The 9,681-nt window shown below is 28.2% G+C and overlaps 1 long non-coding RNA gene across 1 annotated transcript; it reads right to left on the bottom strand.

Moving 5' to 3' along the window:
- Window positions 1–1,637: 1,637 nt before the first annotated feature.
- On the bottom strand, window positions 1,638–5,923 carry LOC112100743. Its single transcript, XR_002907029.1, has 3 exons — window positions 5,601–5,923; window positions 4,012–4,040; window positions 1,638–1,893 (listed from the first exon to the last, which is right to left on the bottom strand). It is a non-coding gene; the product is annotated as an uncharacterized LOC112100743 (long non-coding RNA).
- Between the last annotated feature and the right edge of the window lie 3,758 nt (window positions 5,924–9,681).

Below are 9,681 nucleotides of genomic sequence, written 5' to 3'. Positions count from 1 at the left end.
ATATTCCAATTAACTTAATAAAATTCCAGTTATTCCTATTAAATACCAAATTTATGTCATTTACACTTAAGGGTAGTGAAACAATAATTAGATTTTATTTAAAAATATTAGATTATAAGTAACAAAATTAAATATCTAAATTATTAGATACAATAACTCATATTTTATTTGGGTAATTTTTTTTATATCATAATAATAAAATAGTAAAATTAAACTTATATTAAATTTTAATATAATGATTTAATTGATTAACTATACAAAATTTTTACTGGTTTGTATTTTTTAAAATTATTGTGAAATCATTATAATTATGTTTTAGAAGTGGGGTGGATTTACAAATATAGCGAAGTGCATATACCCCACCCGTACCAAATACGATAATATTAATAAGATGAATTATATTTGACCCCTTACTATTTAAGCAAATATCAACTTATCATATAATAATGAAAAATCTTTATTACAACCCTTAATTTTATTTTTAATATTTTGGGTCCATAATCAAAGTCCCCTTTTTTTGTATTTTCATTACTTCATAAGATCTCTTGAATTTGATCATATTTATACTTGAGCTTTTAAACTTTATACATATTTATTCTCATTTTAACATTTTAATTGATTATTTTTAGTCATCAAATAAATTAATATATTTATTTCAGCTTTCTCTTTACTTTTTAAATATTTTCCTTAACTATTGAAAACTTCGACAGTAAATAAAAAATAGCACATAAAGAGTGCAGGCAATTGCTATGTTTCTCATAAAATTAATTTTTTAAAAGTTATGACAACATAAGTTATAAAATGTTTAAACGTACAAAAATTGATACTTTCTTAATCTATTTGTGTTGAATTATTTTTTTATTTTTCTTTTGGGATCTAAGTCAAAATTTCTTGAACTTGAATATATTTATACTTAACTTTTGATATTTATAAATGTTATGCCCATTTGATTATTCAATTAATTATATTTATTTATCTTTAAACTAAAATAAATCTAGAATTAATATTTTTTGAATTCGAATTAAATTTTTACCGCTCTATTTTCTTTTCAAAATTAGTTTTATTAATTTCTAATTACTTCAACAAAAAAATTTATGTTATTAATTGTAAATATTATTCGTATTATTATCACTATTATTATTTATTTTTTACTCTTACTACAATTGTTATTATTACTATCTTGCCTCATGAAATTTGTTAACAATCTTTTTTTTCTTTTGGTTTAAATGAGTATCCTTCTTTTTATCTTCATTATTTCATGAGATCTTTTGAACTTGATTGTACCTATACCTGAACTTCTAATCTTTATACATATTTATTCTCATTTTATCATTTTAATTAATAGTATTTACTTATATTTAAAATAAATTGATGCACTTATTTCCATCTCTCTTTACTTTTCAAAACTTCATAAACTTATTAGACTTCACAAATTTGAATCAAAATTTAACAATATAAACAATCAGCACTTTCAATTGTTATTATTTATGAATTACAATCATAGAGATTGACCTGTTCTTGTTTTTCTCTGAAAAAAATTCTAATTTGAAAAATAAAATTCTATTTCAAATAAAAAAAATGGAAAATCAAGTTTTAGACCAAGAAAAATATCAGCTGTAACTAAAGAAAAATGAATCACATTGGTAAAAGTACTCAATTAAACTGAATCTTCATTTACAAATGCCGGACTACTAATAGAATCACCGGAGTATAATTGAAAATTTGGACAAAGGAAAATAATACAAATAATAGGAGTAAAATAATCAACAATCCCTAAGATTAGAGTACCAAAAAAAAAAATTGAAATTACAAGTAACAAGAGTTCAATCTCTATTTTTCTGTATTTACATTCTTGCTTCAAATTATTGCTTCATGTAATATTTTCATTTACTCCTGCAACAAACAACAAGGTAGCAAGCAAATCAAAATCCTCCAAAAGAAAAACTAAAGATAGAAACTCAAGAAATAAAAAGAAAAATAATGAAAAATTTGGAAAGGCAAGAGCAAAGCAACTAAACAGATGCCTTGATCAACTCTAAACATTCATATCATTTGTGGAACCAAACAAAATGTTTGTGCTTAACAAATCAAAAATATTAAGAAACCAAAAAACAAAGTCATCACACAACTAATGCAAATAAACAACACCATATCTCAATCCATATAAACCAACACATGTGCACAAGAGTACGATCCAAATGAATATTGAACAAATCCATCCGTTGTTTAATCAAATTTACAAATCCACAAATACAATTTCAAGCTAAAATGAGAAAGCCTATCATTCCAGTAGTGTTGAAATATACAAAAATAATAAATCATACCTTATAACATTGTAATCAGCACTCTCAGCTAGGAAAATCAACAAGAAAATTATCTAACCATTTCATGTCATTTTTATGCTTAACCCAAAAGAAAAACATAGTTGAACAAATGGAAACATTAATTGAGTTCATAATTGACAAAATTGAAAGCACATTTAACCTTAGGTTCTCTCACAATTATAATGCACAAACAACATCCTAGTCTCCATTTAAACCTCGTTGGATCTACACAGGCCTAAAAACTCAACTAATGAAATTGTTTATCTATAATATTTTCATGGTGAAAATAGAAGAAGCTCATCAATAAACAGAATAACCGAACAAGATCAATCCCAAAAGAATTATATTACATGTTACAACTATAATCCAAGGAATTAAGACAAGCAGAAAAATCCAATAAACAATAAAACAAACAAAATTAAATCTAACAATCAAATAACTATAATTCAACTGAAATATTAAAGATTATGTGAGTTTTAGATCATTAAAATATCCCCTAACTAAAATAAAAAGCTATTCAATTACATGGGAAAAAATATTCAATTAAACTAAATCTTCTTTACACAAGCCGAAACTCTAAAAGAAGTTCCCATTAATATTACCACTTAAACATAATTGAACCTTTAGACGAACAGAATTGGTTAAAAATAATATGAAAATTAAAGTAGAAAACTTCACAATTCCTAAGATAGAGTAAAACCACAAAGATAAACAAATTAAAATAACAAAATTTCAATCTCTAATTTTCCACCATTTCCATTCCTGCTATAAATTATTGCTTCAAGTCGTATTTTTATTTTCTACCGTGATTAAAGAACGCTGTAACAAGAAGGTCAAAATCCTTTCAAATGAAAAGTTAAAGACTACGGAAACTCAAGAAACAAAAGGAAAAATAATGAAAAACTGGAGAGGTAACACGAATGATTGAACAGGGAAGTTGAACGCAGAACATTCATACCGTTTGAGGAAGCAAACAAAATGTTTATGCTTAAAAATTTAAGAAATATCACAAAAAATCACTAGACCTCAATCCATACAAACCAACAAGTACTCTGCAAAGCCTGGTAGTGTGGCAAACAAAGCAATTGACAAGAATAATAACCTACAAAGTAGAGATAATCTTAAAGTGTCTTATCTACAAAATTCAAAAAGAAGCTTTGCATTCATAAACAAGAAAAAAAAATTCTAATTTCCTTCCATATGCTATATTTATATCACCAATGCTGACAAAGATCATAATTAATCAAATCCATGAAACACTTTCACTGTTTTAACATGCAAGCCGCAGTATCTTAAGTCTTTGTAATGAGAAAATTTAGAAGCACTTTTAAACAAGGTTCAGTTGAATCAAATAATTGGATCTAATATATAATACATTCAAAGTATAAATGCTAACTCCCATACTAATTTCAACATAATGACCTTTGCTCCATACATTAAAATCATGACTATTACCATGTCCTCAATTTTGCGTCATACAAACAAATTTCATCATAAAACAAAGTACAATGCTTTAAAAAAAAAAAGGCATTACAGGCTGCTGGGAATGAGGACTAGGGGCTGATGGGGTTGTAACCAAGATCAAAACCAATGCACTGAAACCAATAATGACAGAACTCATGCTATGAATTGTTTTAAATCATGTTTTACACCTAATAAAGGGTTAGTATATTAGAGGGATTGATACCTGGCATGTACTTCAGTAAACCAGGACCCCTGAAAATAAGAAAGAAAAGTTTTACTCATTTAAAAAACACGCAAGAAAATAGAGCGTCTTCTCAGGTCTTTTTCAAAAAAAATATTCATTGTAACCTACACAAAATTCTACTAAGCACAATCGTAAGGACCAATCCTAAGGTTAAGATAAAGGCCCGCTTGCTGCACCAACTTGATAAGCTTCAGCAGATCATAATACCCCTCCAAATAATATTAAAACCAATTAAAATAAAAAGAAAAAAAATAGCAGCACATATATTGCAAAACTTATTTAAAATATTACCCTAGATTTGAGACCACAAGCAAACTGGGCCTCCTGATAAAAACAAATTACATGCCATGAATAAAATTATTACAAGTCCACCAGAGAAATCGTCAGGATTATAGCGATTAGAAACCTCTCGTAACTTCATTTATCTTCACCAATGAAGATAGGTCAACATTTAACATTCTTTCACAACCAAGTACACCAAGTCTTACACATAAAGGTTTAAGGTTACAAAGTATAGTTACTTAAGACTCTAGATTTATCGTAAGGCAACTTAGAAAATTCCATTACCACACAAAGACCTGCGTCTATTTCTTATAAACATGGCAAGAATCACATCCAAAGTCAAGCAAATTCAACAACAAGCCCATATAGCATATACCCAGCACATACACAACTCATTAGCCAATTTGCGGCACAAAACAATAGAATATTGTCATAAAACCACCATAATATCATTGGACTCAAATATAAGAATAATAGAAATATAATTGTTCAATTAGATCATTACCCCAAATCACGAATACTAGCGAGACTACATTAATTCATGCCACTGGCAGCAGCACATTATTTAATAAAATCATTCGAATATAAAAAATCAGCTACATGCAAATCTAGAATTTAAAAGGAAATATACAATAATTTTTTGGAGAGAAGAAATCACTTTCCACTTATATTGAAGATAATTCAATAAAATGACAAGCCCCAATTCGCAGCTCATCAAAACAAACCCCATTACTTTCATTTGCTTGATGCTCGATAATGTAACCTTTTTTTTTTAGTAATGATACAGCCACAAACTCTTGTACAAATTTATTTTGTACAAACTGATGTGGCATGATAAGATTTGTTGAATTAAATATCACTTGGCCCACATGATTTGTTTTTATTAATTTATATTTTCATTCAACAAATGAATTAATGTCACGTCAGTTTGTACAAAATAAGTTTGTACAAGAGTTTGTGACTGTATCATTACTCTTTTTTTTTAATTTCTGATTTTTTTCCTCTTTGTGAACAACAGAATCTCAAGATGAAATATTGCAGTATGACTTAATTATAACTCTATCTATTCAAAAGAAAAAAATGACAATCCCTAGCAATTATCATTCAATTATCAATCCCTAGAAATCATCCCAATATTTCAAGTAATAATTTCTCAATTGAAAAATCAAATTATTGAAACTGAAATTTCAAGTAATATTCATAAACTAAACTGAAACTTCAAGCATATTTAATGACATGATAAGATTTTAATCATATATTAAATTAGAGAGAGAGAAAGAGCTCACCGAAATTATTGGAAGACAAAGAGAGAGATACAGCTAGAGAGATGATTCATGATAGTGAAAAATTCAAGCTGAGAGTGATAGATTGAAGCTGAGCGCGAGAAATTGAGCGACGAATTGAAGCGAGAGTGACAGATCAAATAAATGGCACTCCTTCAACTATATCTTTGCTCTTTGCTGTGATGGGTGGTGAATATTCTTGAATACCAATTTCATTCATCCAAAATTTCGGATGTAGGAGAAAACAATAACAGATAGAAAACACAAAGGCTGATATTATGAGAGAGAGGGGCATCACAATCCAACGACAGTGATTTTTTAGATAAGTTAATTGATGAAATAATAACTGCATATCCGGTAGCCAAAATGAGTAATCACGCATATTAACCATTGGATGTATCTACCTCTATCTAACGGTTGCCTTTTTTTAAAATAAAATATTAAATTTAGCTGTATGAGATACAGACGCTGTATTACAAGCGGACCCGTATGTTTGATTTGGTTTTTGCTTTCTTGTTTGTGTCTTGCAGTTGGAATAGCTGGAATTTGTTTGCCTGCAATATCAGTGAAGCCATCATTAAAGAAATTGGTATTTGTTTGTTAGCTCATATGATTCGTTTGTTTTATTATATCATACTCAGAAGCAATTAACATATTGGCAATGACAATTTGGAAAGTCTTGTTATTGAGAATAAGAGATAAGCGCATTAATTCACTTGGGTTGCAAAGAATTTGGATGAATGAGGGATGATGATTATAAAAAATAATGCAATGGCAGATAAATAGCTGAAAGTTGAAATAGAATTGGCTGGGGAGAGAAAGAATGACTTCTATCAAACATGCTTGATTAATTTAAGGGACATATACTCATTTGAATTAATCTTTTTTTTACAACTAGGGGTTTTGCATATCCTGAGTTTTTTTAAAAAGTGATCGTAATGATGATGATAATATTGATTCTCATTATGTCTTCACGATCACAAGTTTATCTTTTCGAGGTACTTGCATAAGCTTTACAGGTTTACTGTATAAATAATACACTAGGAACATGTAGTTTGTTATTATCTGATGATTTGCATTTTTCATTTTAATTTCTGCTAAATGCATTAAAATTACAACAAAATGGTTGTGATTGGATATGAAATACACTGGGAACTTATGTATACATATATACCATATATTATTTTCAGCTCTGTGTTTTGCACAATTTTGTTTTGATGTTGGCTTCAAGTTATGTTTGTAACTGCTGTGTTTTTGCATCTTGTTTGTTGAACAAGCACTTTTTACTTGATGGCTTATGTCTATCAACCATCCTCACTTCATGGGTAGTTATTGCATTCGACAAAGCACCTGAATCCCAAATGTAGTTTCAGTGGTTCTATGATCGATCATTGATCAATATATTCTCCCATTTCCTTGCTGATGATGATAATTCTGTTTTAATTTCTAAACTATATCTTCCATTTCATGCCTTGAATCAGAAGGATGAATTTCGTGAAGTTGCAACGACATGTGAGATTGAAACAGGACCTTCCATCACAGTAGGCAATATTAAGGGCATGGTCCCAAACTCTAGACCTTGAGATTGCAAGATGTAGGGCATCATAACCGAAAGCATGTGCTCGTGGCAATTTTTGTGGCAATACATTCAATCTCAGCCATTTATTTATTGCACAGGAAACACTTCCTGTTAGATCATTTTTATGAATGATTCTTGTCATCACCTTTTCACTAAGATACGTGTTTGTCCGATGTCCTTTTTTTTTCCTCTTGTGCCACTATGTTTTCATTGGGTTGATTCCATTGTATTAATTAATTTTGTAAATAACTGATTGTTGTTGTATTCCTGATTGATTAAAAGTGAATATTGTAAATTAAACTATTATTCTATTTTAATTCTTTTGTATGAATGATTTGATTTGAAATCTAAATTGTAGAGATGAATGATATAAGAGATAAAATTGTAATTTCATGCAACATGATTACTTGGGTAATGCATGATACCCATCATGTAATTTTTATAATTATTTTGTTTAAATCATAGATATTGTAATATTTTAATTATAGTATAAAAATAAAGATAATATGAAACTATTTTCAATTCATGTTAATAATTAAATTTTATTATCATTTAAATTTTTATAATTATTTTGTTTAAATTATTTATGATATGTTTGTGTATGTATTAGTTAAACAATTATTCTTTAATTATAAGTATGATTTAAATATTTAGCAAAGTTGTTTTCGAAAATGACACTACCAAACACATATTTACTGTTTTGAAAATATTACAATTTTCATATTGATGTCGACTTTCGTTCCTATCACATCTCGATGTCTGATGGGTACTGTTTATCACTTTCCGGGGGGCAGTTGTCATTAGACGAGAGTGAGGGCTTCATTCTTGTCATTGGTCGAAATATATCGTTAATCTTTGTTCTTTACTGGATGTTCTTGTTCATTTAATTTGCATATGTTGGTCCACGTCCCCCTTCACATGATGCTTATCTTTTACTTACCTTTGATTATCAGTGGGGGTCCATGCCTATTCCTCCACCTATCTGGTGTTGGTGGTAGGAGTGTTTGCGGATCGGATTTTGTAGATTGGACATCAACCCATATCTCATCCACGATTTTGTGAATTATAAATTTTCTATCAAATCCAATCACGGATTAGTGAAACTAAATCCAAATCCAATCTAATTCATTTGTCTACGAATCATATGCGGATTTAACTCAATCTATATCCAATTCACTATTTGCTAGATTGATTTGCAAATTAAAAATTTTTTATGTTATCCAATCTACGAAGTTATTAAATTTTAAAAAATATAATATAAAATTAATTTATTAAATTAAAAAATCTAATGCAAAAATAATTTTACTTTCAATTAAATTCAAAATTGAACAAGATTTAAATAAAAATAAAGCTACGATAATACATTCAAATTTTCAAATTACAACACACCGAAAAAAAATTCATTTGTTCAGATCAACACATGAACATTAACTAAAATTATCAATTTAAATGTTGAAACTTGAGAGCTTTGATGTAACATGAAAAAATTAAGAAACTTCAAGAGATTGAAAAGAAAGCAAGCAATTAAACTTATTTACCTCAAGTGCTGAAGTGAAACACTTATGGCTTGTGCATGCGGTGGGGTAGAGATTTGGTGTTATATGCCAAAATATTTTGTTTGCCTTAGGGTTTTTGTTTTACTTTATACTTTTTAATGTTACGAAGCTATATTTGCTTATTTAATTATTTTTTATTTATATTGTTATCGAATAAGATATAATATTGTGTTAATTTAGCTATACTTTAATTTATTTTTTTTTATTAGTAAGTAGCATTGCTATATTTACGAGTTTTCTTTTTTAATTAAATAAATATTTTTTCCCGATTTTACGGATTTTTACAGATTTACAAAGACAAATCCATATCCAATCCATTGATTGTGGATTTTTAAATTTTCAATTCAATCTCATCCACCAATGCACGGATCGGATTTTTGAGGATCGGACGGATTGAGCGGATTAGATTTGATTCTGAACACCCCTAGCTGGTGGTTTTAAAGTGAGAAAAATGGTTAATTCAGGCTACAAGACCTTCCGTTTGTTACTATATTAGGAGAATTATATGTTTTATACTTAACAAATTAGGATTTACAATAGAACAGACTCACCAAAAACAGATGCATATATACAACACAATTTTTTCCGTCTACTAAAACTATTATTTTTTATTTTGTACTTATTACTTTAAACACTTTACCGAAACAAATAAGGACTTCTGAATAACATGTCATATAATTTCATTAATTTTTTAATTATTACAGTTTAATTGGGGCTTATTTTGTAATGGACTAAACAACTCATAGTTTCTATTACTTACAATAATCAATAGGGACTGTCAAAGAAACTTGTTAAAATACAGTGTCGATGATATTTTTCTCATCCTTTTTTCATCTTTTAATTTATCCTTCATTTCAATAGAGCCTCCATTTCTTGGTTTATGATTTACTTTTTTTAATTTTCTTTATTACACAATTTATCATAGCCACCACCATCATCATCGTCATAA

This window comes from Citrus clementina, unplaced genomic scaffold, assembly GCF_000493195.1.
Source record: "Citrus clementina cultivar Clemenules unplaced genomic scaffold, Citrus_clementina_v1.0 scaffold_2, whole genome shotgun sequence".
In the NCBI taxonomy this organism is placed as follows: Eukaryota; Viridiplantae; Streptophyta; class Magnoliopsida; order Sapindales; family Rutaceae; genus Citrus; species Citrus x clementina.
This window is presented reverse-complemented; position numbering and strand designations above follow the sequence as displayed.